Source organism: Crocodylus siamensis, chromosome 15 (assembly GCF_052110815.1).
Source record: "Crocodylus siamensis isolate JL-2025a chromosome 15, ASM5211081v1, whole genome shotgun sequence".
Taxonomy (NCBI): Eukaryota; Metazoa; Chordata; order Crocodylia; family Crocodylidae; genus Crocodylus; species Crocodylus siamensis.
Window position 1 is genome coordinate 47,324,624 of NC_143409.1, and position 14,944 is coordinate 47,339,567.

The window sequence follows — 14,944 nt, forward strand, 5'->3', positions numbered from 1 at the left end:
TTTGAAATATTGCTTAAAATTATTAAATACAGACAAAAATTGAAATATGCCTGAAATGTGAAAATGGCTGGATAAAATTGAAATACAGTGTCTAATTGTAAAATAATTCATACATAGGTTCCATGCAGTTGGCATATTTTGAAAGAGAAAAAACCTGAAAACCATGCAGATAAACTGAGACAAGCCACTGACCTGCTACCTTCAGATCTATTACAGCTTGTTCATAAGTATTATCATCATTAACAAGGCAGCTGTATAGCCCTTCATCTGAAGGCCCAATATTGAGAATCCTCAAGGAAACGTTTCCATCTGTGAGGCCACCTTTCCAAAACGCTGTCCTTCTCTTGTATTCTGGCATCTGTCGTCCAAACAGATCTCTCCCATCATGGTACAGATGCACATAATCTGTAAACCCAGGTCGGAACCACCTCACTTCCATGTTCTCAGCGCTCATGTTGGGGGCCAGGCGGCACGGCAATACGATCTCTTCCCCCACAATGGCAGTGATTGGCTGATCAGGTCCAACAAGTGTAAACAGGGCTGTAAAATTTACCAAAAACACCCCAAAATAAGTTCTGAAGTAAAAAAGTAAAAAGAGAAATCTGAGATATTCAACATGAGATGGATTACCACCTGGCAGAGTTTCAGCCTGGACTGGTAAAGTGACAAATAACTGAAAACACAGGTTTAAACTAGAAACGGCTGAGCAACTTTAACTGCAGCTCACTGCCCAACATCTGCCAAGTGTCTGAGAAATGATAGAATACCCTGAATAAATACAACATATTTTTTTTTTGTCATAGAAATGTCAACGTTTTTAATGGGATATTTTCTGAACATTGTATCCCAGAAAAAATTTGGGTGCTTTGATGATTTAATCACGTTTTGGGATTAGATACAAATATCAAATCATTGAAATGTCACGTAAAAGAGAATTTTCCTCCTCAATATTGGTTTTGAAAATCCAGTGGAGTGATGAGAAGGGGGATGTTAGGATACTGTGGGAACGAGGAACATAGAAGCACACAGAAATATGGAAATATGATCGGGCGACATGAAAGAGCTATTCTTCTGTATGCTTGGAGAGAAAGAGGAAAACTTTTTATTTTAGATGTAGTTATTGTTTCTTCCTACACAATGATGTTAATGCCATCTAGAATTTCTCACAAATTCTTTTCCGTTTGCCAGGAAAGACTAGAATTGGTGCAATGTGTCAATCGAAAATTAAAAAAACCTTTCAGCAGCAGAGCACACATTAGTACGGAGCAGACACTTACCTGATTTTACCTTGCAAATATGAAAAGTAATGAAGAACGTGAGTAAACCAGGCAGCGATGTGGAGACGCTGGAGATTTGGCACAAAGAGGAAGGCATCTTCTTCACTGAAACTTGATGCAACAGCACAAGGGGACGGCAGAAAAGTATTCACCTGGAGAACATAGAGCGCTGGTTACCACCGTTGTGTACTGGATGAGATAGCAGGAGGACAGCACGTACATGTATACAAGGGGAACAACCCTGGTTTGAATAAACTTATGAAAGTGCAGAATTAAAACAGTCGCTGAAACAGGAATTCCAGGGTTATCCCTGATATCTCCCTCCCTTTTCCCCTAAATGAAAAATCATGTGTTGAGTCAGGAGACAATCAAGAGTTTTCATTACATTTTAGACCATGTTAAATGAATGAAATCCAGAATTATAATACTGTGCGCTGGTAAAAAGGAAACACGGGGTCCAGGTACAGTGACATGCCAATAGAGCTGTTCAAGGCAACATGAGATTTGTCCTCTTCAAGCTCTTCAGAGTACTGTGCCAATGGCTGTGGCAAATGTGGGGAGTGTTTCATAGATTTCATAGACATTAGGGCTGGAAGGGACCAAGATCATTGAGTCCAATTTGCTCTTGAAGGTGTTCAATATAGGTGCTTGAACCACCTCCGCTGGCAGACTGTTCCAGACCTTGGACAGTAAAGAAATTCTTCCTTATGTCCAGCCTGAAACAGTCTTGCAGTAGTTTGTGACCGTTCGACCTCGTCATCCCTTGGGGCGCTCTGGTGAACAAACGTTCCCCCAGATCCTGGTGGTCACCCCTGAGAAACTTATAGGTGGCCATCAGATCACCCCTGAGCCTGCGCTTTTCTAGGCTGAAGAGCCCCATGGCTCTCAGCCTGTCGTCTTAAGGTCTGTTTTCCTGACTTTTGATCACGTGAGTGGCTCTTCTCTGGACTCTCTCAAGCTTCTCCACATCCTTTTTGAATTGTGGGGCCCAAAACTGGACGCAGTACTCCAGCTGAGGCCTCACCAAGGCCGAGCACAAGGGGAGAATGATGTCCCGGGATTTGCTTGAGAAGCATCTATGGATGCACGCCAGCATTTTGGTCGCTTTACTAGCCGCAGCATCGCAGTGCAGGCTCATGTTCATCTTGTGGTCAATGATGACCCCCAAGTCTCTTTCTTCCATAGTGCTAGCCAGCATAGCACTGCCGAGCCCATAAGGATGCTGCAGGTTTTTCCTCCCAAGGTGGAGAACCGTGCTTTTTTCAGCATTAAACACCATCAGGTTCTCGTCCGCCCATTTGCTGAGCCTGTCCAGGTCAGCCTGGATCGTCCACCAACATATAGGCTGGAGGATGACCATTATCAGCAGCACAGCAGCAGGAAGGGATCTTGAAGTCATAGTAGGGGGTGATGCTTCCCCTGTATGTGGCACTGGTCAGGCTGCAGTTGGAGTATTATGTCCAGTTTTGGACACCGCACTTCAAGAGGGATGTGGATTGACTTCCAGAGGGATGCAGGAATACTTGAAACAATTCTTCAATTGTCTTAATTGCTATCTTCTATGAATCTGCATTGTAATGCTATCTACTTCCACTGCTACAGGTCTAATATAGAAATAAATAATGCTTTTCTTAAGGGCCAAGCTCCTCCATTCCTGCTATTAAATGATATTTACTACTCTTAAGTTTTTTGTTTGTTTTTTACAGAAATTTCTAATCCCCATTATTCCAGAGAAAAGCATATTCATATTCTTTCATACTCTAGAGAATATGCTCCCAGTGTAAACTAAGGTCTCAGGTGGCAGAACTCAAAAAGCATTTTGCAGCCCATTATTTTTAGGCAAGTCCTATGAGTTCTGGGGCGCTGACTCATGCTTTTAGTAAGACTAGGTGTTAGGAGCCTGCGGGTCCATGCGGGAGGCGTCTCTTCCACAGCTTCTCGCACCGAACCCACAGCAGCTTGTAAAGGGTTTGGGCAGAGGACAGGCAGCTCTGTGGGTTGCCCATTATATGTGGGGGGACAGACAGAATCCAGATGTGCCCCTGGGTATTATGTTGTCTGCAGCTAAAAGAAGGGCAGTTCCTGCACAGCACAAGAAAAAGCTGCTTAAAATTCAAGAGGCTGATACGGTGATTGTTTCCCAGGCTCACCTTAAATGTGCAACGACTCGGGGTACGTGTACACTGTAATTTGCAGGAGAGCTTAAAGATACCAGGTCTAGCTGTAAATAAGTTAACCCGAGTACTGGGAATAGTGCAGCCACATCAGTGTGGAGATTACTCTGCTACTTGGTTAGCCTGAAGAAACACTGCTTTGGGCTTCAACTGACTTTCACCAATTATTTGTCTACACTCGGGAGCTGTCACCACTACAGCTGGGAAGACATATTTGTAGTGATAGCACCCGCTAGTGGAGATGGTGGCAACTGAATCTAACTGGTTCAGAGGGGCAGGAGCGTCTGCAGTCAGCATCTCACTTCATTGGGTGCTGTGAACAGACTACCCAAGGGGGGGCTAGAACCTGAGTCCCCAGCTTCCCTGGAAAGGACTGTAGCCAGTCAGCTGCTGGGGCAAAATCTGAGGGACTCCTCCACCATTTTGTTCATGGTGCATGCACCCAGGGATGCATGTACTTAGATCAGTGTTTCCCAACCAGTGTGCCATGGCACAATGGCATGCCATCGGAAGTGAACAGGTGTGCTGTGGAATTTTGCCATGGCAATGAGCGACGGTAGGTACGAGGATGGGGAATCCCTTAACAGTTGTGCCATGGAAAAATTGTTATTAATATAAGTGTGCCTTGGGCTGGAAAAGGTTGGGAAATACTGACATAGAGGTCTACATGTGCAGCTTATGCGTCAAGGAATTGAATGTTCACTGTATAGAAGTGCCAAAAATCCTGTTGTGAAGTTTAAGGAACAGCCACTTAAATGATGAGGAAGAAAAGAATCCCATTTGGTTCTTGTGACAAACATATGAGGCTCATTGTCCATCATTTGGTAATGCCCTGTAACACCTTGTCACCTGAGTGACATTTCTAGCCCAGCTGAGGTCATACAGGCTGTGGACAACCAGGCTAGCAGAACACAATTGCTCCAGGGCACAAATGGCTACCGCACTTCTCCAGAGATGATACCATGTAGCTCTACAGAGCATGGCTACACAATTTACCCATATTCAGAGTAGTCATGTATTGGACTTAAATAATATTATTACCGTGATTGTATAATGGAAAAAGTGAAGTAGAGTTGCATTTAGATTCATACTCATAAAACAGACACTTATGTGCCACTTACTTGTCTATGAGGCAAAACAGGATTTTGCCCTACGTACTATTGTTTTGTGACTCCTATACAAACTGTGAAATGTCATTTTGAGTCAACTTGAGAACACTATTAGATTAGAGATTGTGATGGGCATGCCTCCTGGGAGCAGGGAAAACCATGCAGGCACTCCCAAGGTTGAGGGGCCTGATCCTGCGTGAAAAATCCTGGGGCACACAAGGTTGAGACCCCAAACCCAGAGACCTTCTGCCTGAGGTGGCTAGAGGGTGCATGACACTCCAGGCTGCCTGTACGTTTCTGCCATAAAGAAAATAGACATCCACCACAATAAAGCAGCACAAATCGCTGCTACCTTTTTTAGCAACCATATTGTAGTGTGACATAGAGTAGAAGTATCTATTTGCTTTGCTTTGTGCCACCACAAAATGTTTATGGCATCACAAAGGCAACAAAAGGTGATGTCTGCATTGCTGTGCAGGATGGACACCTTGCAAAAGCCTGTGCCCAGTTTTACACAGTGGTGGACAGCCTTCTCAAACATATCTGCCTGAAGCCAAGTCAAATGGGTTTCTCTTTTAATTGACTGAAAGTTAAAACACTCAGTGTAGGTCTCCTGTTCAGGGGGAGTAATTCCAAAATAACTATTCCCAGTTAACTCTGCATGTCAAAACACCTATTCTGAAATAAGAATATCCACAGAGGACATACTTGGGACCACTCTGGATTTATACTCTTATTCTATATTAATTTCCACTCATTCCATTTTGTCAAAACCACAACTTGCCTTTCCATGGCCAAGCTCAGTAACCAAATATTTCAACAACTTTTTCTGATGAGTCTTTGTTTTCCATCAGTTATCCCACGAGACTGTCTAACCCTAGGACCCTGGGATAATTACATCATTGTCTGTAAGTGAAACTCCTTTAGGCTTCTTGGCCTGTTGGAAATAGTGAAGGATTGTGAAACTGTTTGAAACTCTCAGACATTGCAAAACACCATCTCCACACTGCAGAGCATACAGCTCATTATGCAGGACTGATCAACACTGTTCAACACAGATCTTTGAAAACTCCTGGCACTCTGGACTGGAAGAAGGCCAATGTGGTGCCAATCTTCAAGAAAGGGAGGAAAGTGGATCCGGCTAACTATAGGCCCATCAGCCTGACTTCTATCCCGGGGGAGGTCTTAGAAAAGTTTATTAAAGGGCCATCCTTAATGGACTGGCCAACGCCAACATCCTGAGGGATAACCAGCATGGGTTTGTTGCAGGTAGGTCTTGCTTGACCAATCTCATATCCTTCTATGACCAGGTGACCTATCACCTGGAGAAGGGAGAAGGGATTGATGTCATATATCTTGACTTCAAAAAAGTCTTCAACCTGGTATCCCATTCCATTCATAGATGATGACAAAACAAATTTAAAAATGGTTTCAAATAGTTTCAAAGTGAAAAATATGCATTGCTGGGAATCTATAGATTTGCATTGTTTACTCTCTATTGATTTTTAAAGGAGTAAAGAAAAAAAAACCCCAACCCTCGGGAACATTTTTGTTTTAATTTCCATTTAATTCATGACAACACAAAAATATACATTGTGAATTGCTTTTTAATACAATTGGAAAAAGTCCATAAAAATTAAAATAAAGAAAAGTTCATTATGTTGAAAAGCGCTCACGAAAAACTGTTAAAAAGGTTTACTCTCCCCTAAGATACTCCAGTAAAACTTTCTGTCCTTTATTAAAAACTGGGGGGGGGAGAATACTCTAATTCACCACTTGTAACATGACTTATCCCACCAATAGGTCATCAAATCTCCCCTGAAGCTACATCACAATTATCCCTGCGAGCCAGCCCTTGATATCTACTACATGGACATTTGTTAAGTCAATTAAAAAATTATAATATCTTTGGAAATATTGGTCCCAATTCAGTATATATGTTTTTCCATACTTATCAATATTTAATGATGTGCTTAATTCCTACTGATTTCAGAATTAGTAAAAGATACAATTTTCCAATTTGATTAATTCTGGAAATACTATTCTCCTAGTTCTTTCAAAGAAAAATATTGTTTCCTGGACTCCAAATTGAAGAGGTTCTCTGTTACAAAACTTTGTCTTAACTTATAGCAAGAGTGGCTTGTTTGTTTGTTTTTCCCCCATTTAGTTTGGGTGTTGTGTGGAGGGATTTTTGTTCTTTTTTGAGGGTTTGTTTTGTTTTTTACTATGAAGTCTATAAAGTATTTTTAATGAAATTATATGTGAATACAGAAATAACTTAGTTTTTGCGTAAGTAATCAAACAAAATCCCAAAGGATAATCCAATCTATGTATTATTACATTATAATGGAGTATTTTAGAGGGTATTAAAGGTCTCCTGAATGTTTATCCATCAAGCAAAGTTCACCTACCTTGACTGATCCTGCTGAGTTGTGCTGTGTTCTGCCTCTGAAACATGGCTTTGCTTTCGTCATGAAACTGAAAGATGCCTTTTGCCCTCCAAAAAATGTCTTCACATTTATCAAGAAAGCTGGGAAAAGTTTTTCACAATGTCAGACAGCAAGTTCCACATCTAGTACCCACAGTAAAAGAGCTACAGGATGTAATTGCAGCTTTTCTGTCCAGTTTTCAAAATTTCAAACGTCTATACGCGCTTTCATCTTGCAGCATTTGTTAAGCTGGAAAGCGAAAGGAACAGCCGCTTCCTGGGCAAGGCGCAGCCTGCTGCGCATGCTCAGACACGAGCACTTACCCGTCCAGGCTGCCAGGGAAATTGCAAAAAAAAAGCATTTTTGGCACATTATGTGATTAAAACCTGCTATTTACACTCACAAGGAGAAACAGAAAGTGTAGCAAGGACTTTTAGATTCCTCCAAAAAAAAAGTCTGCCACTGAGAGGTTTTGAGTCCTTTGAACTTAGTAAAAAGCATCATCACTTCCTCTTCCTGCTTCCAGAGGCCTCTGGGGTTTGTAGTTCAGCATCACAGCCCGCAGGGCTCTGCAGGTCGCTCCCCTTCTGCTATGTACTTGTTAGAAATATTGTTAGAAATGCATAGTAATCTCGTACCTGATAAGAAGAAACACTGCCAAGGACATTTCTCCTCCTTGGCCAATTTGCTAGCTTTTCTTATACTAAATCACACACTCCCCCAGCCTCCCCCTAGCCTTTCTCATGCAGATTACAGAAGCTGGAATTCAACTGACTGTGGCCTTGAAAGGGGCGGGATTTCAACTCTTGGTGACCTAGAGAGCTTTCTGAGCGTGCGCAATTAGCTGATGCATATATGCCTATCCGCCCCGCATACTTAAGTAGTTAATTATAATATACATGCGACGGATGAAGTGACGTGATCACATATATGTTTGTAAGAACCAGAAATGAGCTGTAAGAGTTCCTGTTTCTGCACACGTGCCCAGGAGGGAGAGCATATAGTGCCTGCTGCGGATTTCCTCAGGGGGCGGAGTAATCTGAGATTTTCTGTCTCTGCTCTGACCCTATTTGCAAATACACCTTTTGTGCTGCTAATAGTGTGTGCCTGAGAATTATTTGCGAGCCTCCAAAAGAAACGAACCGCAATGTTTTGCATCATACTGACATTACATTTCCTGTTCACACAACACATTACATTACACAATGCACACACTACAGTATGAAACTTTCATTACCTGGCTAGATCACAGCTCTTCTCCACTGACAGAAAGAGAAATCGGGGTGAGGACGTATCTGAGCAAATGAGGCTGTAAAAGGACTCTTGGATCCTCAAGCACCAGCCAAGGAAGACCAGAGTGATGCTGGACACAAATGGGGCAACGTGTGAGGCCTAGTTGGGACACTGTCATTTCATGTAATTAAATCCATACAAACCTCATCCATCAAAGTCATGTCAAATCTCTAAGCATAGGCAGAGGGAGAAAAATGTATTTGAGGGGCTGAGTGTGCATGCACATGCGTACCGTGCCCGCCTCCCCACCGGAAAGTTTGCAGGTGACGGGCCAGAAGAGTGGGGAAAGGCCATTGTGGGGGAGTGTGTTCCCCGCCTTGGCTCCCCCACACCGTGTCCTGGTGGAGCAGCAGGGATATGATTGCCCCACGACCTGGGCCCCATGACCCAACCCATTCATGGTGTAAAATATTAAGTTTCACAAGTAATTGCCATTTAAAACTACCTGCAGGGTTTATCCTCAGCCATTCCTTCCAGGATTAAACAGTTCTTTTTTTTTCTTCCAAACTGATATATGTGATTACCTCTTGCAGTTTCCCTGGCTGGGAAGTGAAGGGATCCCCATACAGGAAGTTGGAGCAATTTCAAACCCAATCAAGTGAGAACAGAGTCTGCTCTTAAAGAAAGAGCCACATTTCCAATGCACTGCAAGTAGGGGCATCTAGGAACATAGGTCAGGAGGGGCCTCTAAGGCCTTCCAGTTTAGTCCATTCCCAGGCACCCCTTTCCCCAAAGTTTCCTAACAATGACCCACTGCAAGCTTTCATATAGAACAAGTACAAGAACAAAGAGGACAACCCTAGAAAATGGCAGAGGTGAAAGAAGGGGACATGAGGCCATTGGCATTTCAAGGAGAGAGGAGTTATTGAATATATGCACAGAGGATCCAAAGAAGAGGAACACACCTCCTGCTGTCCTTGCCACTCTGATGTAAGGGAAAAAATCCCAATTCCTAATTTGACAATTGGCTAGACATTGAGCAGAAGAGCAGAGCAGCGTTATGATGAACCTTTGAGTGCAGGTGTGGCTACTGTCCAAAGCAAATTAGGGCCAAAGTCCAGGAGCTGGATGACACCTTTTCCTTCCACTCTTCTACTGAAAAGTAATTCTTAACTTTTTTCACACTGACCTAAAACATACCTCCTCCTTCTTGCTGCCTTCATAGAGGTAGAAAGTGAGGATACCTGTAGCAATGTATAGTTTCAGTTTCATAGTTTCATAGATGTAGGGTCAGAAGGTAGATCATCAAGTCCAACCCCCTGCCCTGGGCAGGACTGAATACTTGGTTCATATGACCCCAGCTAGGTAATTATCAAGCCTTCTCTTAAAGACCCCCAAGGTAGGAGCCAGCACCACTTCCCTTGGAAGTTGGTTCCAGATCCTAGCCACCCTGACTGTGAAGTAGCACCTCCTGATGTCCAGCTTGAACCTACTTTCAAACAATTTATGGACGTTATTCCTCGTTTCTCCGGGAGGTGATCAGGTGAACAGGGTTTCTCCCATTCTCCACTGGTCCCCCCTGGTGAATTTATAGACCACCGCCAGGTCCTCCCTCCGCCCTCTCTTGTGAAGGCTGAACAGGTTCAGGTCCCGTAGCCTCTCCTCATAGGGCCTGCCCTCCTGTCTCTGGATCATGCGAGTGGCCTCCTCTGGACCCTCTCCATGTTGTCCACATCCCTCCTGAAGTGCAGTGCCCAGAACTGGATGCAGCACATTGGACTTCTTCCAGTTTTGTGGCACCTGGACAGAGCACCACGAGCACTCGTAAAGCCATGCCAGGGGCCCTGCGATAACCCCTGCCAATTCCCTCAGCACCCTGGGGTGGAGAGCATCTGGACCTGCTCATATGAACACATCCAGCCCCTCCACAAGTTCCCTAACTTGGTGCTCCCTGACCCTAGACCTGGCAGAGTCTCTCCAAGGTCTGTCCTGAATCCCGGTGGAGAAGATGTCCCGGTCTCTGCACAAAAAAATGGAGGCAAAGAATTTGTTAAAAGGTCTGCCTTTTCCTCTGGTGCAACCACCAGTTTGCCAAACATATCCTGCAGGGGCCCCACGTTACCTGGTGCCTTCTTCATACTCCCTATGGATTTAAAAAAGGACTTTTTGTTGTCCTTGATGCAAGCCCTAGTTCTGTATCTGCCTTAGCTTTCCTAACAGCTCCCCTACAAACCTGAGCGATGGAGGTATAGTACTCTTTAGTGATAGCCCCTCCCTTCCACTGGGTGTGCACCTCCATTTTGGCTTTCAGGTGTTCCTGAATGCCTTTAGTGAGCCAGTCGGGCTTTTGAGCACACTTGTCCCCCTTTTATTCTCATGTGGACTCTCACCCTTTGGCCTCAGAGTATAGTCTGCCTTAAGGAACGACCAATCGTCTTGGACACCCAGTTCCTCTACTCTCCAGGACCCCTGTGCCCCTCCTACGAATCTTCTCATCTCATTGAAGTTGGCCCTCTTGAAGTCCAGGGCTGCTGCCTTGCTGCAGGCCCCTGACACCCTGCGCTGGATGGTGAATTCCAGCAAACGATGATCGCTATCGCCCAGATGGTCGAGCACCTACAGTCCACTCACCAGGTCATCCCCTCTGGCCAGAAGCAGGTCCAGCAAGGCATTCCCCCTGGTGGGACTGTGCACCTCCTTGCTTAGGTGGACGTCCTGTATCTCAGGAAGGAACCTTTGTGAGCGGTCAGACCTGGCTGACTGCTCCTCCCCAGCAGATGTCCGGGTAGTTTAGATCCCCCATGACGACTACATCCCTTGCCTTAACTGCTTCTGCAAGCTGACCAGAGAATTCGCGGTCCAGCTCTTCCCCTTGGTTGGATGCTCTGTAGTAGACCCCCACTGTTAAGTCCTTTTCCCCACAACCCCCTTGTATTCTGACCCAGAGCACTTCAGTCTGCCCCTCCTCTGACCCCATCCTGTTAGCTGAGGACGTGTATTACTCTTTGACTTAAAGTGCCACACCCCAGCCTTTCCTTCCCGTTCTTTCCCACCTTTATAGTCTGTAGCCCCTAATGTTTACCACCAAGTTGAGGGACAAATTCCACCAGGTTTCTGTGAGCCCTACTATGTCCAGGTTTCTGCTAGCTATCCGGAGGGTGAGCTCCTCCTGCTTGTTCCCCATGCTATGAGTGTTAGTGTAGAGGTATTTATGACCTCGTATTGGTGTATGCACCACCCCTGATTCTTAGGACTATTCATACCCCTCTCTCTTACCTGGGTATTCCTTGTGCATATCAACTGTCTTGGCTGGGAGTTGTCCTCATGTCGTCCTGTGGCCCCATCCCCCAGCAAAGCTAGTTTAAAGCATGCTGTACAACAGCAGCCAACCTGTATGAATGACAGTCCCTGAGGATAGGGCATCTCCTTTAGGATTGGGATATAAGAATCCTTTAAAGAAGCCATCACGGACTGGCTGTACGGGCAGCACTGGTGCTTGTAGGCTGTTTTCCACATGCTCCATTTTAGATGAAGGCAAGAGCAATGTTTTGAAATCTGTTCTCTGTGCTGTTGGAGAGGACACTGGTTAAATAAGAAGGACATTTCATTTCATTGTCAAGCTGGAATGACTTCACCAAGGGCATCTCCTTTACATGTTGCAATTGCACTTTGCTGTGCTGGAGTACAGTTGGAAGGGACCTTGAGAGGTCATCTAGCCCTACCTCCTGCCTGAGGCAGGTTTGCCTCTATCCAAACTAGCTTATACAAACCATAATCTATGGGGTCACTTTGAATCCTAGCCCTACCCTGCAGTATATCTATTATCTTCTCCCAGCAAGGTTTCATCTGAAACTTGCTGAGGGTGCACTGTATGCCATCTACATAGATTTCATAGACATTAGGGCTGGAAGGGACCTCGGAAGATTGTCAAGTCCAGCCCCCTGCCCGAAGGTCAGCAAGTCAGCTGGGGTCACAGTAACCCAGCAAGACAAGCATCCAATTTGCTCTTTAAGGTGTTCAATGTAGGTGCTTGAACCACCACCGACTGCAGGCTGTTCCAGACCTTGGGGGCTCAGACAGTAAAGAAATTCTTCCTTATGTTCAGCCTGAAACGGTCTTGCAGTAGTTTATAAAGTGTTTGACCTCATCATCCCTTGGGGTGCTCTGGTGAACAAACTTTCCCCCAGATCCTGGTGGCCACCCCTAATAAACTTACAGATGGCCATCAGATCACCCCTGAGCCTGTGCTTTTCCAGGCTAAAGAGCCGCACGGCTCTCAGCCTGTCGTCTTAAGGTCTGTTTTCCTGACTTTTGATCACGTGAGTGGCTCTTCTCTGGACTCTCTCAAGCTTCTCCACATCCTTTTTGAATTGTGGAGCCCAAAACTGGACGCAGTACTCCAGCTGTGGCCTCACCAAGGCCGAGGACAAGGGGAGAATGACGTCCCGGGATTTGCTTGAGAAGCATCTGTGGATGCAAGCCAGTGTTTTGCTTGCTTTACTAGCTGCAGCATCACATTGCAGGCTCATGTTCATCTTGTGGTCAATGATGACCCCCAAGTCTCTTTCTTCTGTAGAGTTAGCCAGCGTAGCACTGCCGAGCCTATAAGAGTGCTGCAGGTTTTTCCTCCCAAGGTGGAGAACCTTGCATTTTTTGGTGTTAAACACCATCAGGTTCTCGTCCGCCCATTGGTTGAGCCTGTCCAGGTCAGCCTGGATCACCCGCCTGTCTTCTGGTGTGCGAACTTGGCCAGTCTGGTTCTGACTCCAGTGTCCACATCATTCATGAAAACGTTGAACAATATGGGTCCAAGGACAGAGCCTCCAAAGACAGGGCCGATTCCCCCCAGCAGGAAGAGATGGGCCAGGGACAGAAACACACCGGCTGGGCCAGGGAAGGGACACAGGATCGTTCCCCTCCTGCACCTGCCGGTCACAGGCAGGGATGAGAGACCCTGGGGCTGAGGAGAGCCCAGCAGAGGGTGTGAAGGGGAGAGCACGGATACAGCTCATCTCCCTCTGTGCTATCCACTGCCTGTGTTCAATCCCACTCTGCTCAGACTCTGGGGGCCCTTTACCTAGAGACATTCCTCCTGCAGCAGCTACAGCCAACTAAATTAAACTTTGGACTAGAAAAGTTCACGTGTCACAAAGATTTGTTGTGTCCCAGCTTCAAGTGCAGGTCCCATTTCCCAAGTTTCCAGAGCTTACCCAAAAGAAACATGCTCAAGGCATAGCAGATGGGAGGGAGCAAAAGATATACACCAATAGAAAGTGTTTAAGGTGAAAATGGAAAGATAATGTGTGGAAAAGTGGGAGTGAGGAAGCCATAAGTGACTTATGTAAAGAGAAAGTTAATTGTCTTAAAGGTCAGGAGGTGTATTTGGTGTCTTAATAAAGACAGTTGGAGTACTGTTGTAGCTGCAAAGGCCCAAGAAATGTCCAGGAGGCAAGGATGTTTTGTGGCATATTTATTGGTCTGAAGATATACTTGGAAGAGCTGTTGCACAAACGTTTGGGCATCAAGTGCCCTTCCTCTAATAAATGAGGAATGATGAAAGATTATGGCATAATGGTTACATGGAAAAGCAAACCAACCCTATGAACTTCTGAAATTATAGCAGCTCGCCTGCTCTTCCAGCAAGTATGTTCTATACGAGTAGTTCTCAAATAGTCTCTACAATCCAGGGTCTGTTCCAATAACTGCTGTGTACCCAGCAGAGAGCAACAGAAATAAAAGGAGAGTCACATCCCCTCATGGACAGGGCTGATGACTGTTACGGTGATATTTGCTTCCTCTCCCTTGTCACCACTCATTGTGATGAAAAGCAGACTTGGGGAAGAAAAAGCAGGAGCAAAGGAAGGAAAGAGAAGGAAGTAGAGATAGACATAGGGCAAAGGAACCAAAAACTATCAGTTTAGACAAAGTTGTCTTGGTGCATGAATGTGCAAGCAGGAGCTCACATAACTCTTCCGCTCAGCCACCCCGGCCAAATCCAGTCTCTTCCAATGCCCCTCTCTCCAGGTCTATTCAGCAGGCAGCTTCCTGCTCTGTCCTCCGACTTGCTGGTCAGTCTCAAGTCCCTTTTCATTGTTGTTCCACGCAAACTTGTTCTGATCCTGGCCCCACAATACTCAGACCTTCCAGTCTTTGCCCCGTCATGTTTTCTCACTGATGTGCCTTTCTCCCTCGTAGCTCTACTATGGTGTATATTTTATTTCTCTTTTCTCACCCCAGTTTGTTGCTTGAAATACCCATCTTTTTCTTGCTCTCTCCTTGATTTAATATTAATTCTTATTTTCCCCATTTCCAATTTCTGTATTTTGGGCTGTTCTTTCAGAGACAGGAAGTTCACTTTGTCCCTTTTCCACAGATCATGACGCTGTGCTGCCTTATCCATAACTGAGGCAATAAGGGAGGTAGGAACAGCAGCAACTAGTCGTTGAGGTAGAGCAGGTCTGGCCTGGGATAGTGGCTGGGGCACTTTACACCACTCAGAAATCTCTGCAAGAGGCAGGCAAAGAAAGATCTGGAGGAGGAGGTGCAGTCCCATGCAGATCCATTACTGTGTCATGGGCTGCCACATCTCATGGTGTGCTTTGAAATGCAGAGGATGTGAGAGTCCTGTCATGAGGAGTAACATCCCCACCCACTGCCAGATTGGGATATGTTGTATTGGGCATGGGCACACGTAACACTATGGGCAGAAACACATTCTCCAC

The 14,944-nt window shown here is 45.3% G+C and overlaps 1 long non-coding RNA gene across 1 annotated transcript; it reads right to left on the minus strand.

Annotated features, from left to right (window-relative positions):
• Positions 1 to 198: 198 nt before the first annotated feature.
• Positions 199 to 7,441, minus strand: LOC149852605 (uncharacterized). Its single transcript, XR_016439467.1, has 3 exons — positions 6,972 to 7,441; positions 1,278 to 1,429; positions 199 to 540 (listed from the first exon to the last, which is right to left on the minus strand). It is a non-coding gene; the product is annotated as an uncharacterized LOC149852605 (long non-coding RNA).
• Positions 7,442 to 14,944: the final 7,503 nt, after the last annotated feature.